Here is an 18,225-nt window from a genome sequence, read left to right on the forward strand (position 1 = left end):
TTCAAATGACAGTGATTCAATTGTTGTGACCCAGCATCAGCTTGTCAACACATCTAACACCGTAATAGGTTGCTGAAAAAGCAAATAAACAGCTTCGACTGTTCTCAGTGGCTATTACTAGGTACAAATTATGCTCCGTTTAGCCAATTAAGGGTTGAAATTTGGAGACTAAATACAAAGTAATTTGTGGCAAATGATTTGGTGGAGACCGGGATAATTTGGTGAAATTGACGTTGAAGAGTAATTGGCTAACTATTTAGTCTAACCAAATTATTTTATTTTAAAGTATTGCACTGTTATTGAGCTTGTATATTAATGACAACAACTGGTAAACTTCCATATTATTTACTTTCAACTGGACGTCCATCCGTGCAGACCAGAGGATAAATAAACCAATCGCCATCGCTGCATAACCAAATTGACGAATCACAGTGCTAGGCAGGCGGGTAATTCCGGTTCAAGACTGGTTGACTTGTGCAGGTGAGTGAACATGAATTCTTCACTCTGTCATGTTAAAACTGAGTTTATCTCACGTAATTTTACAAAACGGATTATGTTGGAAGATAAAATGAATAGAGATGGGATTGAAGTGTGTTATTTTATATGTTATTGATTTATTTGATGATCAAGTTTGAAATGCTAAGGTAAAACTGCTAACGTTACTGTGGGGTTGCAGTCAACAGGCCAAATAGTGTATCTAGCTAGCTATCGTTCTTCGGGTGTCGTACAGTAGGCACACACACTTGCAAAATTATATACACTATATAGTAAATAATTGTGATAACATTGTGATATTTACAGTAGAATTTTGCACAGTAAGTCACAGTGCGTGATATTGTGTATGGTTAGCTACGTTTATAAGATAGTAATAGATTTTAGCACAGGGATTGCTAGCAAGCTATGCTAGACGCGCCAGCTAGCTAACTTACTTAGACAAGGGCCGTGGAGTTCGCTAGCTATTAGCTAGCCAACATATTTGATTATGGGCTACAGCCCGTTTCCACAAAATCAGTCAAGCTAACAGAGTATTGAGTCTCAAATGAATGCAGTTTTCATTCTTCATTTTGAAGACTGTGGAAGATTGTGTCCTAGTCTAGTGTTACTGTAGCTGCACGTAAATCTTCACCAAAATTCAACAAGATAACTTGCAGAATAATTTTTGAATATGGCACAATGCCAGGTCATTCTCTAAATATAATATGGTTGTCATGCATACTCAGAACAACAAAAATCGATCACATAATGTTCTGTACAAATGGTGTTTTTCGACATTCTTTGTAGTGGCCATGCCAAGTAGGCCTATGTCAGTCATGATTTATAGGTATATTATTGATTTATAATGCAATTTGTTTGTATGTACAGGTACCTCGGACAAAGAAGTGGAGGAATTACCTTGTGGAAGTCACAGTGCATTCGAAAAGTATTCAGACCCCTTCACTTTTTCCACCTTTTGTTACGTTACAGCCTTATTATAAAATGTATTAAATCATTTCCCCCCCTCATCAATCTACACACAATACCCCATAATGATGAAGTGAAAACAGGTTTTTAGAAATATTTTTAGAAATATTTGCAAATGTATAAAAAAAGAATAGGGTTTCTAAAATCCTGTTTTTGCTTTGTCATTATGGATTGTGTGTAGGTTGATGAGGGTGAAAAAACAATTTAATTCATTTTAGAATAAGGCTGTAACGCAACAAAATGTGGAAAAAGTGAAGGGATCTGAATACTTTCTGAATGCACTGTACCTGGAAGACACAGTGGATATTTTTACCCTTAAGGATGGATTTGGTTGGAGGTGAGCTTTGCTATTGCAAGGTATGTATACACGACACATGTGTTTCATGATACAGTATTGATCATGTGTCATCATCATGCATAGAGTTATTACATGCACAGTGCTTGGTTTTAATAACTTTGGACAGATTGCCAAAGTGCATTGTTCCAGAAATGACTATGGTTGACATTTCACTATAATCTGAAATGATGTATCACTACAATATTGTGTCACTGTCTGGCATAGCAACCTAAAGACTGTTAAACTAATACGGTGCGGGAGTCATATCCACACAGGTGGAGGAGTGGTTTATCCAATATAGGGGGTGTTAACTTTACTAAATACCACTAGATGGCGGAATAGTACATTAGTAGAGTGGACAGTTGCAGAATACAGAACCGGTGGAATATCAATGGCAGGGATCATAAGGCAGGGGATATGACATCCATATAGATGTGTATTGTCGTCAAACTGTAAGCAGTTTTATGTTTGCCTAATGAAAGGAACTGGATTTGTAGGTAATATAGTGAATGATTGCAATTAGATTACCCTAGAGGTCACAGGACCATCCTTTGCCTATATAGAGCTCGCCAGCTTGAAGTCCTAAAAAACGTAAATGAGTAACCTCTGGTTAATTCAGCCATTCCTATGGGGGAAGAATAAGGTTTTGGGATAAACGCTGAAAATAAGGTCTGAGGTTAACACAGCCTTAGGAGATCTTATAAGTTTTGTTCTATGAGGTAATATCAGTCAGTTAACATGACCTTTATGAATTAGGAAGCCTTTTATGTGTTTTTTTTATTACATAAATGCTTAAAAATTCACAAAAAGTGACGTTAGCTGATGAAGATTCTCATAGAACAAAAGGTTTTGCATTCGGCTGTGTTGCCCATCTGTGCCCTCTGTTGCATTGAAGAAATGGAAATAGTGTTGTGTTCTTTGGTTCCCCCTGGCCTTACATTAGAATTCTATGCAACACCCATATATTTCCTCTATGGGGTGAATGGGACACACTCTTTTCATGACATTTAGATACAAGGTGATTTTCGTGGCAGGTTAGGACACCATTTCTAACTCTATTCTAACTCTATTCCTAACCTTAACCTCAGTCTCCTAACCTGCTACATTAATTATACTAACCTGCTATGAAAAAGTAACTTCGGTATTGAATTGGTGTGAAAAGAGTGTTTCCGATTGGGGAATGCTTTGGCGCACATGCTATCATAACATTGCAGGGTAGTATCATAGATATTTATAACTAACCGTGTATCCTTGTCCTGGTTATGAACCCATAACCATTCACTTTCTCCAATCCTTCAGAACCACGTTTTGATTTAGGGTTATAATGAAACTGGATCCATTCCGGCTCTTGCGTGACATGTAATAACTGCAAGTCACGATTTAATTGAGCCATGATGGAAGACACAGCAACCCAGTTTCAGTCATGTAGAAAATGGAACGCTTGACTTTGGCTCCCTCTAGCGGAGACAGGCTGAAGTTCCACTAGTGGCGAGTATGAGGAATGTCTCCCGCCGCGGCTTTGCTCTCGGGTTCTGTTTGTCAGACTTGAAATCCGAGGGAGAGGAGCGAGCCGCCATTTTCTGTGTGACGCTCTCCCTAAAACTGCAACAATAAAAACGGATTGCCGGGGAAAATACACAACAAATCGTCGATAAATGGCGTTGGGAAATATGACAAGGTCAATTCGAATTCAACCGCCTTTGAAATAAACTAGATTGAGCATTAATAATTGCAGAGAGAGAAGAGAGCAAGCTGACTCGGTTCCTCAAGTACTCGTTGTTTCGCCCATTTCGTGATTTCGGGAGTAACACGGGGTTACCCAATTTGGATCGCACGAGACGGATTTTGTGAAGAGGCATTCTCGAATTATTTGTTTTTCAACATATTTTGTTTCCTTGATGAAATTACTATCAAAGTGCGGGATTTGTTTCTAAAAATTTAACCGGATCGGCTCCTCATCACGTGGTAGGTTCCTCCTTTTTCTTTGTTACTTTTAACTCCGTAGTAAAAAATAACTTTGAAATGTTGCAACATCATTTAGCAATAAACTTGTTCGGTAACCTGCACACCGGTCATCTCGCATTTGTAGTAATGCTCAACCATTTTTTTTGTGTGATTTATTTAGTATTTTTATGTTGCATAGCTGGGTCTACCTTCCTTTCAAATCCAAGTTGTATCTACAGACAGTGTAGGTAACGTTAGGTTTGTTCCTCTTACTGCATTAGCTGTAGCTGAAACGCTCTGCTGCCAAGGGTACACCATTATAGTAATCTACAGCTAACCAGTGAACATGAGCCGTGACATTCTTAAAATATGGCAGAGTGCGAGGGAAAATACAGCTGGCCAGACATAATCGTAAAACCATTGATATTAGCGTTTAACTGTAACGTTACCAGCTACAATTGTGTCAATGTCAAGCCTTATTCGCCGAAGCGCTTGATTGAGTATCCAAATTGCCCCTAGTCAGTCTACTAACATACTTGTATAAATGTATTTAGGCCGTTTTAAAAACGTAGTTTGCAAGCTTGCTGTATTGCCCACGATATAATGCATCTCTGCGCCACCGCATTCTGAACTTAATCGTGCATAATATACACACCCAAGCAATTCTATCGAATGATCGCAGTCGTGTGAGAGGGGAACCATTTTCGCAATCCTTAAACGTGAACCTAGAAAATGCATTGTCGCATAGATTACATTATAATTTTGGATACATTTCCAATTGAGTAATTTATGGCGAGGTTTACATAATGGCGCAGCCACTGGCAGTTGCAGGCGCCACGTTTTCCACTAATTGTTAAATACAAATAATTTCCTTTAGCAGAAACCAACCTAGCTAGTTTGCTAAATAATTGTAACATTTCAATTTAGCCTAAACTGTGACTTAGCGATATACACAAGGCCGCTAGAAAAAAGACAAGGAACAATATAATCATTGTACTCAATATCAACACATCAAGGTTTTGCCATGCCATGATCTCAACCGTCTCCTATGTGCTTGTATACTGTCTAACGTCAGCGCAGATATTGTAATTTTGCCCCATCCCTTTATCAACCAGGAACTGTGTTCATGTGAATCTCTTTAATTGCACACTAACCTGCTCAACCCCTGGTTAGTGTGTTACACATCTGTAGTTTTCCATGATATTATGTGTTAAGTTGCATATCCTTGTATCATATGTGATCTCAGCACTACAGTGCTGTCATTTTCTGTGTAAACTCCCCCTCCCCACAAGATGAACATTAGTGAGATTATGAGATCTTAAAGGAAGTTCATCTTCCTGATTGTTTGCTGTCATTATGGGTGGGGACACTACAGTACACTCTTGGTGTAGCTGAGCTAGTGAGGCCTTGACTGTTGTGCTCTGCTGCTGTACTGGGGCCTCTGCAGTTTGCAAATCCATTGACTGAATTTCAAGAGAGATCAGGGTCTGGCTGACATGTGCTTTTTGGGAAATGGTTTCAGGAGGTTAAATACACATAAACAGGACTTGCCCTGACTGTGGAGCATAGAGAAAAAAGCCTACTGATTGCACATATTGGCCAGACAGGGTGACCTCCCCCACGACCCTGTCCCCATTGCAGCCCATGTGTTGGAGTCAAAGAGACGTTTTATGAATAGAGGGTGATGAGCACCTCGCCTGCTGCTGCATTGGACTGATGGCACCGCTAGCTCAGGCCTGGTTCCATGTTATACCCAATTTAATGGAGAGCTGTTCACTCAGATTACATGGCCCCTCCCTAGCCTGTTTGATATGGTGTAGGACTGGGAGAATATGCTGCTGAAAGTGTGAGTCCTTTCACTGCCTGTTTTCACTCCTCTTATTTGTTTTGATAAGCCATCCAATTGATAAAGGCCCCCCCCCTGACCCTTTAGATCTGGGTGGAATCCTATCAGCCGTCTTCGAGACGTGTGTGTGTGTGGTATTGGAGCAACCGTAGGAGGAGGCTAACACAACAAGTATCTAGTTTATGAATTTGGAAGCCGTTGGTTGACTCGGGGGAGGGTGCCCAATAACCTGAATGGGAAACCAGCATGGATTCAAGCCACTTACTCTCAGCTTTTGTCCTTCCCAGCAATGATAACGGTTCCCCACTTTAATCACTTTTCCAGGGCATTCCACTCCAAGAAAATTGTCTCATTGTTGCAAATGTTAGATACTGCCAGTGCCAACCGAAAGTATGAAAATATTATGGTTTGCTGGTTGCATTTTAAGTAGGAAAAGTTGCGTTACGTAACACCGTATTGTGGACAGAAATAGTCCTCTTGTAAGTTATTAAAAAGGTATGTGTATACATTTTTGGCCTTGATTTAGGCTATCCTAGCACCTAGCCACTTAGAGCATATAGCAATTTCCTCAGCCTATATTCTAGATCCTTCTGTCCTAATTTTGCATCTAACCAATCAATATAGAAGCAGAGTTACCAGGAAACAACCAATAGAGGTATGGCTGGTTACTGCTGTAGGCTACAGACCATAATGTGCATAAAGCAACATCTGTTTCGCTGGTTAGGCCAAAATGTAGGCCTATTTCTGATGATTATGCAAATCTACATGTACAGCTCTGCAGTGTGTTTTCATAGGCGCACTGGGTTTGGGATTTGTCCTGTCAGACGATTGACTTGGAGAGATGAAAGCAGAGCCTGTTGGTTTTACTAATATTATTACTTGGTATTGTTCAGACCCCCTCAGACGGTTAATGTCTGGCTTCTCTGAAGACTTCAGCTCATGATGAATAATCTGTTCCAGTCAGACACACTTGAAATCAGTCTGAGCAATCACAGCTTTATTCATACATCTAAATGAGCTGCTATTTTGGTTTTCTGTAGAAGCAGTTGTTGTCGCTTGTGTTTTTGGGTTGCAGGTATTGTACACCTTGCTTTGACATATACTTGAGCTGTTGCTTATATGGAACACACGAGTCTCTTTCCTGGAATCCTGACTGGAGAAAGAGCTGAAGGGTGACTATTTGGCTCACTAAAACAACGTCTTTGCTGGTTGTTTTGATAGTTCAAGCCTAGTCTGCCGAGGCCAAGTACACTCAGATGCACACACCCTCCCGTTTCATGCCCTCAAGCCAACATCCCCCTCCCTCCACCTCAATCCATCTCAAACCAAAGGGCAGTGCCTCCCTCTGAACTTAACCTTGCTCGGAACACACCTGAAACAATCTCTTTGTTCAAACTCTCCTCCCAGAATGCTCCATTCCTGAAAATCTTTTACCTTTTTTTTCCCCCCTCCACCTCACATAAGAGAAACATGGACCAGCCAGCCAGGTGGGAGAAGCAGGACAAATATATCAACCCCACTCAACAAGGGAGGAAAAGGGCAAACAATGGCCTGAAGAGAAACCAGTGGTGATAATTACTTAAATCCCCAAATAAACTTTGATTTAAAAAAGATGGGCTAAGAACAAGGGCAATGGGCTAATTTACCAGACTCCTGCCTGGACTTGTCATGGCTTAGTAGGATGTTAAAAGTTAAAGGCCAAAGTGTTTCACCCCTCCAGGCCTAACTTCAGATAAGCGAGTTGCCTAGACCCTAGACAGGGTTGAGAGGAAGTCTGACCACTGGTAGGCTCTGTAGGGAGTGGCTTGACTGACACACTGGCCCCCATTCACTCCTATGCTGAAGCCACCAAGCCAGTCTGGAAGTGCAACCATATGCATCACATATCATTGGATGATTTGGGGAGCACAGAAACACACCATAGGTTTGCTGGTTCCTCAGAGTTTTACATCCCTCTATGCCAGTTAGCCTATTCAGACACTGGCTTTTGTTTTTGTGTGTTTTTTAAAACCCTACAGTCAACTGATTGCCCCAGCTGGGAGTACCTGAGACAGCTGGCTGAAATCTCAACCTTTTGAGATAAGAGGAACAGAGAGTTATTTTCAGACCCAATTGTTTTCCTCGTTTACTATGGTGTATTTCAGCTTTTTTCCCTTCTCATGGAGAAACCTGAACGATTAAGAGACTTCAAAGGCAGAAACCACCTGCATAGTGTTTACGAAACCAGGTGTGCTGTACCGTGTATGAGTGAGTATACCCACGGGTTGAACCCGACCTATAGTCTAAAGTTCAGTGTGCTGTGGCCTGTGCTCCCTGATGGCCTAATGGCCCAATTAAAAGTGCAGAGGCGCACATGCTTCTCTTCCTCTCTGGGTCATTCCATATGATTTCAATCACTTTTTGACTACACCCCTTTTTGATTTGAACGAAAATGTATATAGGCCTAGGTATTTCCCCATGGTAGATAAGGCCAAAAGATCATACCATGGTATGACATTTTTTTTGATGGTATTTGACAGTATTTTATATTTTTGAATAATACAAGTTCTACATTTGCTTTCTGAGTATTGTGTGGCCCAAGGATAGCAACACATACATATGGGCAAACAATTTAGGCCTTATTTGTAACCCAATGTTACAATTGTGATTTGACTTGTGACATAGAGCAAAACACTTGGGTGAACTGTTGGAATTTTGGAAATTCTAATTCTATAGTTAGAATAAAGTAGTGGTCACTTGGAATACAGTGTATTGACATGACAACTAATGAGAATACCAGGGAGTAGTTATTGTGACCGGGTAGGAACCAAAGTGTTGATAAGTGTTTAACCTCTTACATCTAGATGTGCCGGTAGCTGAACGCCTCGCCAATATCCAATGATGGAGCGTGGCGCGAATTACAAACTCCTCAAAAATCCCAAAACTTCAATTTTTCAAACATATGACTATTTTACACCATTTTAAAGACAAGACTCTCCTTTATCTAACCACATTGTCCGATTTCAAAAAGGCTTTACAACGAAAGCAAAACATTAGATTATGTCAGAGTACCCAGCCAGAAATAATCACACACCCATTTTTCAAGCTAGCATATAATGTCACAAAAACCAAAACCACAGCTAAATGCAGCACTAACCTTTGATGATCTTCATCAGATGACACTCCTAGGACATTATGTTATACAATACATGCATGTTTTGTTCATATTTATATCAAAAACCAGCTTTTTACATTAGCATATGATGTTCAAAACTAGCATACCCCCCGCAAACTTCCAGTGAATTTACTAAATTACTCACGATAAACGTTCACAAAAAGCATAACAATTATTTTAAGAATTATAGATACAGAACTCCTTTATGCAATCGCGGTGTCCGATTTTAAAATAGTTTTTCGGTGAAAGCACATTTTGCAATATTCTGAGTAGATAGCCCGGCCATCATGGCTAGCTATTTTGACACCCACCAAGTTTGGCACTCACCAAACTCAGATTTACTATAAGAAAAATGTGATTACCTTTGCTGTTCTTCGTCAGAATGCACTCCCAGGACTTCTACTTCAACACCCAATGTTGTTTTGGTTCCAAATAATCCATAGTTATATCCAAATAGCTCAGTTTTGTTCTTGCGTTCAAGACACTATCTGAAGGGTGATGCGCCGGTGCGTTTCGTGACAAAAAATATTCCATTACCATACTTCGAAGCATGTCAACCGCTGTTTAAAATCAATTTTTATGCAATTTATCTCGTAGAAAAGCGATAATATTCCCGACCGGGAATCTGCGTGTCTGTAAACAGAGGGAAAAACAGAAAGGCGGGGGCAGCCAGTGCCCGCGCCTAAGCCCTTTGTCCTCTGATAGACCACTTAGCAAAAGCGCTCCTGTGTTTCAGCCAGGGCTTTGAATTACGTCATTCAGGTTTTTCCCGGGCTCTGAGAGCCCATTGGAGCCGTGGGAAGTGTCACGTAACAGCAGAGATCCTTAGTTTTTGGAAGAGATGTCAAAGAAAGCAAATAAATGGTCAGACAGGCCACTTCCTGTAAAGGAATCTCTCAGGTTTTTGCCTGCCAAATGAGTTCTGTTATACTCAGACACCATTCAAACAGTTTTAGAAACTTTGGAGTGTTTTCTATCCAAAGCTAATAATTATATGCATATTCTAGTTTCTGGGCAGGACTAATAATCAGATTAAATCGGGTACGTTTTTTATCCAGCCGTGAAAATACTGCCCCCTAGCCATAAGAGGTTAACCTCTCTGGGGTATGTGGGACGCTAGCGTGCACATCAATTTACAGAAATACTCATCATAAATGTTGATAAAATATACAACTGTTATTCAAAGAATTATAGATACACTTCTCCTTAATGCAACCGCTGTGTCAGATTTCAAAAAAGTTTTACGGCGAAAGCACACTTTGCAATAATCTGAGTACAGCTCTCAGACATATAAAAAAGCCATACAGATACCTACCATTTTGGAGTCAACAGAAGTCACAAATGACATAAATATTCACTTACCTTTGATCTTCATCGGAATGCACTCCCAGGGCTCCCAGTTCCACAATAAATGTTTGTTTTGTTTCGATAAAGTCCATATTTATGTCGAAATACCTCCCTTTTTGTTCACGCGTTCAGTCCAGCGTTCCAAATGCACTGTGCTCGCGCAGTAAGTTCAGACAAAGTCAAAGTTATATTACAGTTTGTAGAAACATGTCAAACGATGTATAGCATCAATCTGTAGGATGTTTTTAACATAACTCTTCGATAATATTCCAACCGGACAATTCCATTGTCTTCAAAAATGAAAAGGAACACACCTAACTCTCACGGGCGTGCGCCTGTCTGAGCTCATGTCATTTTCTCAGTCATCTGATTCCAATGGCTCTTATTCTCTCCCCATTCACAGTACTGTTGTGCTTCATCTCTTACAAAAGCTTTCCAGAACTTGCAAACTGCTTTTAATACTGTTCAACATACCTTGTCTCAATTGAAGCTTATCCTCAATACTGACAAAACTAAACTACTGGTGTTTTCTAAAGCAAGAAATAGACCTCTGAACCTTTCACCTATTACTACCTGTCAGGGCAAGGAGATTGAGGTTGTAACCTCATATAAATATCTTGGAATTTTGATTGATGATGGCCTCTTTTTTAAAATGCATATTCAACAATTTGCAAAAAAATTGAAGCTGAAATTAGGATTTTATTTTAGGAATAAGGCTTGTTTTTCTTTTGAAGCCAGAAGGAGGCTAGTATCGGCTACATTTATGCCTTTACTAGACTATGGGGATATTTTATATATGAATGCTTCCACTCAGTGTTTGAGATCAATTGACACCCTTTACCATGGCACTTTGAGATTTATTTTAAATTGCAAAACCCTTACGCACCACTGCACTTTATATACCAGGGTTGGCTGGCCTTCTCTAGTCACTCGTAGGCTCAGTCACTGGTATACTTTTATTTACAAAGCCATTTTGGGTTTACTACCTTTTTATTTGGGTATTTTTATTGTTCAGAAATGTGGTGGGTACTCTCTTCGTTCGTGGGACTTTATCTTGCTAACTGTTCCAAATGTCCGAACTGAATTTGGTAAAAGGGCTTTTATGTACTCTGCGCCATCGTCTTGGAATGCCTTACAAAATACTTTTAAACTGGAAGAACTTGTCCCGATTGGCATTTTTAAATCACTGATGAATGATCTTGAGACTGATTCCCTGACATGTCAATGTTTTTAATTTGCTGTTTTTGATTTTGTTATATTCTTTGTTTATTCTATGGTTTTTACTAGATTACTTGTAGTTTTTCATGTTGTTTGTCTGTAATTTTTGTAATGACTTGGCGCTGCCTATCTTGGCCAGGACGCTCTTGAAAAATAGATTTTAAATCTCAATGAGCCCTTCCTGGTTAAATAAAGGTTAAATAAAAAATAAAATAAAAGAAGCATGAAACAACGTTCTAAAGACGGTTGACATCTAGTGGAAGCCTTGGGAAGTGCAAAATGACCCCACAGACACTGTATACTGGATAGGCAATCACTTGAAAAACTACAAACCTCAGATTTCCCACTTCCTGGTTGGATTTCTTCTCAGGGTTTGCCTGCCATATGAGTTCTGTTATACTCACAGACATCATTCAAACAGTTTTAGAAACTTCAGAGTGTCGTCTATCCAAATCTACTAATAATATGCATATCCTACCTTCTGGGCTTGAGTAGCAGGCAGTTTACTACGGGCACGCTTTTCATCCGGACGTCAAAATACTGCCCCCTACCCCGATGACGTTTTAAGGGACCCTATAATCTTTGCCTACATTTAATTTTTTCTCTTAGCTACTTGATGTAGCTAACACATTCTTGCTTCGCATATTCTTCTTTGATTTAGAAGATACTGTTGCACAAACAACATGCTGATTTAGGTCTACACCATCTCTGGTATTATCAGGCTGTATAGTTAGTTACGTTTGCTCTGACTCAGTACATTTATTAGCTAGTTAGCGATTAGCATTAGCAGCTAACCAGATTTAGGCCCAACTTGCTAAGAAAAGACAAACTAGCTGTTTGCAGATGTAATAAACACAAACTAAGTGTAATTACAGAACACTAGTGGATTTATATTAAGGACCAAAGTGAAAACTGTATCGTTGTCATCAATACTGTTGCATGCGCTGCATTGACCATGCAGACTGAATGCAAGTGTCTCGATGTAGACTCAGATTTTATTTCATTTTAGCATATTTTGTAGTTTAGACCCACCCTGTATTCAAGAGTATGCTGTGTCTCAACTGATGGCGGGCACAACATCAACATCTCAGATGATGAATTGTTAGATACTACTGCACTGTTGGAGCTAGGAACACAAGCATTTTGCAACACCCACAATATCTGCTAAATATGTGTGTGACCAATAACATTTTATTTGATTTTAAAATAAGTTTGAGGCTACAACGTAAGAAAAAATGGTGGGGGGAAATCGCACTTATGCTAATCGTCGTTCAATGTAAAAGAATTAACCGTTCCTACAATTTGGCAAATATGGATGGAAAGTATTTTAACTATACACACAGGCGTGCGTAGACACGTACACACACCAGAGTATGTGAGCAGAGCGAGGAGCTGAGCGTTTCCAATTTGACTGGAGCGTGGAGCGAGATTCCCATAGGCCCCACCCCTCGCATAGCGCCCCACCCCAGCTTGCATTTGTAATCTACTTGTGTGCTGCTCTAGCCCTGTCATGGAGTTTGCTAAATATTTTCATAAAGAAACTAATAAAACACAGGGGCTAAATCAAGGTGACTTATAAAGATGAGGACGAAGGCCAAGAGAGGGAGTGTCTACAACTAAATAATCATTGTGGAATCTGAAAATGCGCTTATCCCAAAAGTATGACGTGTACTTACTATGTGCACATGCTAAAAGAAAGGAATGAGGTGGGTAGATAACGAAGTGTGTCATTGTAGCAAAGTATTTCTAAACAAAAAATCAGGTCTCTTAAACGTTTCATTAATTTCCGTTATCTTTACAACAGGCCATAATAGATTTTGGCCCAATAGGCCTGGCATATTCCCACGTTCAATGAGCTTTCCGTTTTTGATTGGGTTATTGTGCCTAAAAACCTTTAGGCCTCCTAATAGAAAAATAAAAACAACAACTCTGCATCTCTGCCCAACCTGGTAAGAGTGGCCTAAAGGGTGTTTAGCATCCCCAGTGGCTCTGTAAGTGTAGAGGGTGTTCTCCACTGCTGGCCAGCTCTCCAGGCACCATCACATGAGCCTGACGCCACAGACTGGCCAAACTTGTGTTTCAAAAAAGGAATTCTAAGGTACTGAGAATTTCTTTCATTTGTATTTAATTATAAGTAAGTCACAGCCTATATGTGTAATTTATAGACTATAATGATTTAATACAACGTGATGTTTAAATGCTGAGAGCTTTATGTCCCTACCAGCCTGTTGTGTCACACTCGCAAATGCTTCACAGTGTATGTCTTTGTAGGCTATAGCCTTGAAATAATAGAAATAATATAGCCTAAATAATTCATTTTCATTCCTTAGTTTTCCTGTCTGTGTTCTGACCTATTTAGTGTTTATATGCTGTTTTAATAACACATGTAGCCTATTTTAATTGATGTTCACTTCTTACAATCACCTGTTCATGTTTATTCAAATACTTTTCATTCAAATCCATATGGTTTGGTTTCAATACTTTAAAACAAATTGGTAGAGCCAGGGGGGAAAAATGGATGGGTGTTGGTTAAATTGTGATTTTAATGAATGGAGCGGAGTTTTATTATTTTTTTCCGTTAGTGCAGAGCGTTTTTAGCAGAGCTGTAGGAAAGGACATGAAGCGTTGCGCACCCCTCCATGAGCTTCCAACAGCTGAACTACTCTCACATGCTCTGACACACACACACACACACATCACACACAGGCCTATGCATGGACACACACACACACAGTCATTATGGGAACTTTGATCCAGACACATTAACTGCAGCATGTAGGAGAAATCCTTATCGCATTCAAGGACTGGGTTTAACGTGAGTTGGTGGATGGTTCCCACGGATGGCAGAGATAAAGGTTACGACCTTCAGCTGCAATACGAGTAGCTGGAGAGTCTGATGGATTTACCTGGTACTGGACCTGGTGAGGGAGAACCATTTGATGCTTCTGTCAATAGGTAGAATATTGTTTTGTTGTAAAATAGATATATAAATACATAATTCTTAACGTTAGGCCCTATTTAGCATTTTGATTATGATTGGTAATAATGTTTTCGACCAACATTAGACCTTTATGCTTAACCATCATCAATGGTAAGTACAGTATATTGTGTTATGACAAAATTACTAGCCTGTTTTCCTAATTTAAACCTTTTTAGCATAGCCTATATACTTTCCTCTGTACTGGAGGTTGATCCATTTCAGGTTTTACTGGTGCTGCCTCTGCGATGGCTGCCTTCACCGAAGAATAGCCACATTTTAATGACCTCTTTGCATTGTGTTCAGAATAGGGCGACGGGTGTAGAATACACATCCTGACTTGGTGGCAGGGGCCTAATCAGAATAAGGTGATCGTGTGAAATACGCATCATCGCGGGGCATGTCCTAAACGAAGCCTGCGTTTGGTTGGACAGGGTATCGCTGGGTGGGTGGTGCTTCTTATACGTCTGCAACTGGTTAGACTGGGAGGGTTGGTCTTAAAGGGCTCTCTCAGGAGTCCTGTTTCTAACGCTCGGCTCCGCACACCGCCATGCCTGGCGAGCAATATGGCTCAGGGTTGTCCGTGAGAATATTGATTTGTTCGTAACAACGTGTGTTATAGAGCCACTCTTGCTTGCCTGGTTGTATAGGTGGAATAAATGTGTGAAATTCAATGGTGCTTTTTTTTCAGTGCGTTAATGGGATGTGACAACCACAACAAAAATAAATGAGATGACGCAACCCCATGATCTAGTTTTGAAGGCTGGCCTTTGCAGTGTTTACTTTAAAAACATATTTTTTTAAGCTTTCGGTTGCCTTCATCAAAACATCCAGCATTGTTTTTCTTCAGGATCATTATTTAGGGACTAGACCACTCTCTCGTTTAACTCCCGTAGGCTTCTGTTAATTATCTGCCCGAACAAGGCCCTATTGGAGCGAGGTCATCATATGACAGGAGACAGTCTCCATCTTTCCTCTTGTTAGTTTATGCCCTCAGAATAACTGGAGGAGGCTGGAGAGTGGAGGACATATGTTTGACAGCCTGACATGTGTTTTTGAGTCGAAATGACGGTCTTCGTCAGTTCATTGAGATGTGAGCTGTCCTCTTTCCCACCTTCTCTTCAGTCTGTGATTGACAGTCTGATTGGTCCCCTGCAGGAGGCCTCTCAAAGGTCACGGCTGTGACAGCTCTTTGTCTTTGTAGCCCCAGCAGTTAATAAATATCTCAATCACTAAACTACAGTACAAAAAAATCTACTCAGCTTTTCAGCATGGCTATTTCAAGACTTCCTGATATTGTTCAAAACTTTTTAGGCTTATGAATGCCATAGTAGTAGGGCGTTAAGACAACAGATACATTTTCCTAAGTACTGTCATAACATATTTTATAAGTAAATAACACTCTTACAAAAATGGTGTGTGTGTGTGTGTGTGTGTGTGTGTGTGTGACGAGCTTTGATAGATCTTTGAGCTAGCCTTTATGGGCTTATCCTGGATATGTGCCAGCACCTTTGACCACGTTACATCAGCCACATATCTGCACTTTATTCCATGTTTATTTGCCTTACAACACCCCCCCCGTTCTTGCATAGTTCTCTTCTGATGCATGTTATGAAATCTTCAAGCGAAAAAAAATAAACGGATTGCAGTTAGTATTAACCACTAGACCTGTCTTTTTCAATAGACAATGCTGTCCATTGTTTTGAAATGTTTGATCTTTTTATCTGAAGCAGGCCATGGAGGCCAAAACAACCACCGGCCACAGTGAACCAACAAGATTTTTTTTTTACCAGCCATGTTTTTCGCCATAATTACACACACAAAGATGTATTATAAATGGATTACTAGTAAGAAGTGGTGTGGTATATTGCGTGTCCTTATTGCATGTTTTGTGACCCGAGTCTTTTAACCAAAATATCAGCTACCCCTTTAAAGGCGGGAGGTTACTGTGGCAACGAGGGCACTCAGCAGAATCTGACTAGTAGCCATTTGGTCTTTCCTGAGGCAAACTCAAAACATTAAAAAATAACCTAGCAAAGAAACACAAAAGACAAAGCCTCACTTTAGTAGACTTAAAAATAAATTACTGCAGCTTTTAATTGGTATCTTCAGCACTTCAATCACAGTGCGCACAGCTCCCCAGCCAAAAAGTTGCTGCGTGTCACACAAGGTGGGATATATATTTAAGCAATAAGGCCCGAGGGGGTGTGGTATATGGCCAGTATACCATGGCTAAGGGCTGTTCTTATGCGCAACGTGGAGTGCCTGGACACAGCCCTTAGCCGTGGTATATTGGCCATATATCATAAACCCCCGAGGTGCCTTAATGCTATTATAAACTGTTTACCAACGGCATTGGAGCAGTAAAAATAAGTGTTTTGTCATACCTGTGGTATACGGTCTGACATACCACGGCTGTCAGCCAGTCAGCATTCAGGGCTTAAACCACCCAGTTCATAATATTGGATACAGTTGAAGTTCGAAGTTTACATACACCTTAGCCAAATACATTTAAACTCAGTTTTTCACAATTCCTGACATTTAATCCTAGTAAAAATTCCCTGTCTTAGGTCAGTTACGATCACCACTTTATGTAAAAAATGTGAAATATCAGAATAATAGTAGTCATTTCAGCTTTTATTTCTTTCATCACATTCTCAGTGGGTCAGAAGTTTACATACACTCAATTAGTATTTGGTAGCATTGCCTTTAAATTGTTTAACTTGGGTCAAATGTTTCGGGTAACCTTCCCACAATAAGTTGGGTGAATTTTGGCCCATTCCTCCTGACAGAGCTGGTGTAACTGAGTCAGGTTTGTTGGCCTCCTTGGTCGCACACGCTTTCAGTTCAAATTTTCTATCGGATTGAGGTCAGGGCTTTGTGATGGCCGCTCCAAGACCTTGGCTTTGTTGTCCTTAAGCCATTTTCCCACAACTTTGGAGTGTGCTTGGGGTCATTGTCCATTTGGAAGACCCATTTGCGACCAAGCTTTAACTTCCTGACTGATGTCTTGAGATGTGGTTTCAATATATCCACATAATTTTCCTGCCTCATGATGCCATCTATTTTGTGGACTGCACCAGTCCCTCCTGCAGCAAAGCACCTCCACAACATGATGCTGCCACCCCCGTGCTTTACGGTTGGGATGGTGTTCTTCGGCTTGCAAGCCTCCCCCTTTTTCCTCCAAACACAACGTTGGTCATTATGGCCAAACAGTTCTATATTTGTTTCATCAGACCAGAGGACATTTCTCCAAAAAGTACAATCTTTGTCCCCATGTGCAGTTGCAAACCGTGGTCTGTCTTTTTTATGGTGGTTTTGGAGCAGTGGCTTCTTCCTTGCTGAGCGGCCTTTCAGGTTATGTCGGTATAGGACTCGCTTTACTGTGGATATAGATACTTTGTGCCTGCTTCCTCCAGCATCTTCACAAGGTCCTCTGCTGTTGTTCTGGGATTGATTTGCACTTTTCGCACCAAAGTACGTTTGCCTCTAGAAGACAGAATGCGTCTCCTTCCAGAGCAGTAATACTTCTGCGTGGTCACATGGTGTTTATACTTGCGTACTATTGTTTGTACAGATGAACGTGGTACCTTCAGGAGTTTGGAAATTGCTCCCAAGGATGAACCAGATTTTTATAAGGTCTTGGTTGATTTCTTTCGATTTTTTTTTTTCTCCCATGATGTCAAGCATAGAGGCACTGAGTTTGAAGGTAGGCCTTGAAATACATCCACAGGTACACCTCCAGTTGGCTCAAATTGTCAATTTGCCCATCAGAAGCTTCTAAAGCCATGACATAATTTTCTGGAATTTTCCAAGCTGTTTAAAGGCACAGTCAACATGGTGTATGTAGACTTCTGACCCACTGGAATTGTGATACAGTGAAATAATCTGTCCTTAAACAATTGTTGGAAAAATTACGTGTCATGCACACAGATGTCCTA

General features: G+C 40.4%; 1 protein-coding gene across 4 annotated transcripts in view; it reads left to right on the forward strand.

Annotated features, from left to right (window-relative positions):
- Positions 1 to 1,704: 1,704 nt before the first annotated feature.
- The window catches only part of LOC115170941 (KAT8 regulatory NSL complex subunit 1), a 78,867-nt gene continuing 62,346 nt past the window's right edge, over positions 1,705 to 18,225 (forward strand). Inside the window, exon 1 of one of the 4 annotated variants that reach the window (XM_029727343.1) lies at positions 1,705 to 1,818. The gene's annotated coding sequence lies outside the window, so the exon portion shown is untranslated. Of the gene's footprint in view, positions 1,819 to 3,160; positions 3,764 to 18,225 lie in introns of those variants that run through there. The other 3 variants (XM_029727342.1, XM_029727345.1, XM_029727344.1) reach the window with 3 other exon arrangements.

This window comes from Salmo trutta, chromosome 32, assembly GCF_901001165.1.
Source record: "Salmo trutta chromosome 32, fSalTru1.1, whole genome shotgun sequence".
NCBI classification, from domain to species: domain Eukaryota; kingdom Metazoa; phylum Chordata; class Actinopteri; order Salmoniformes; family Salmonidae; genus Salmo; species Salmo trutta.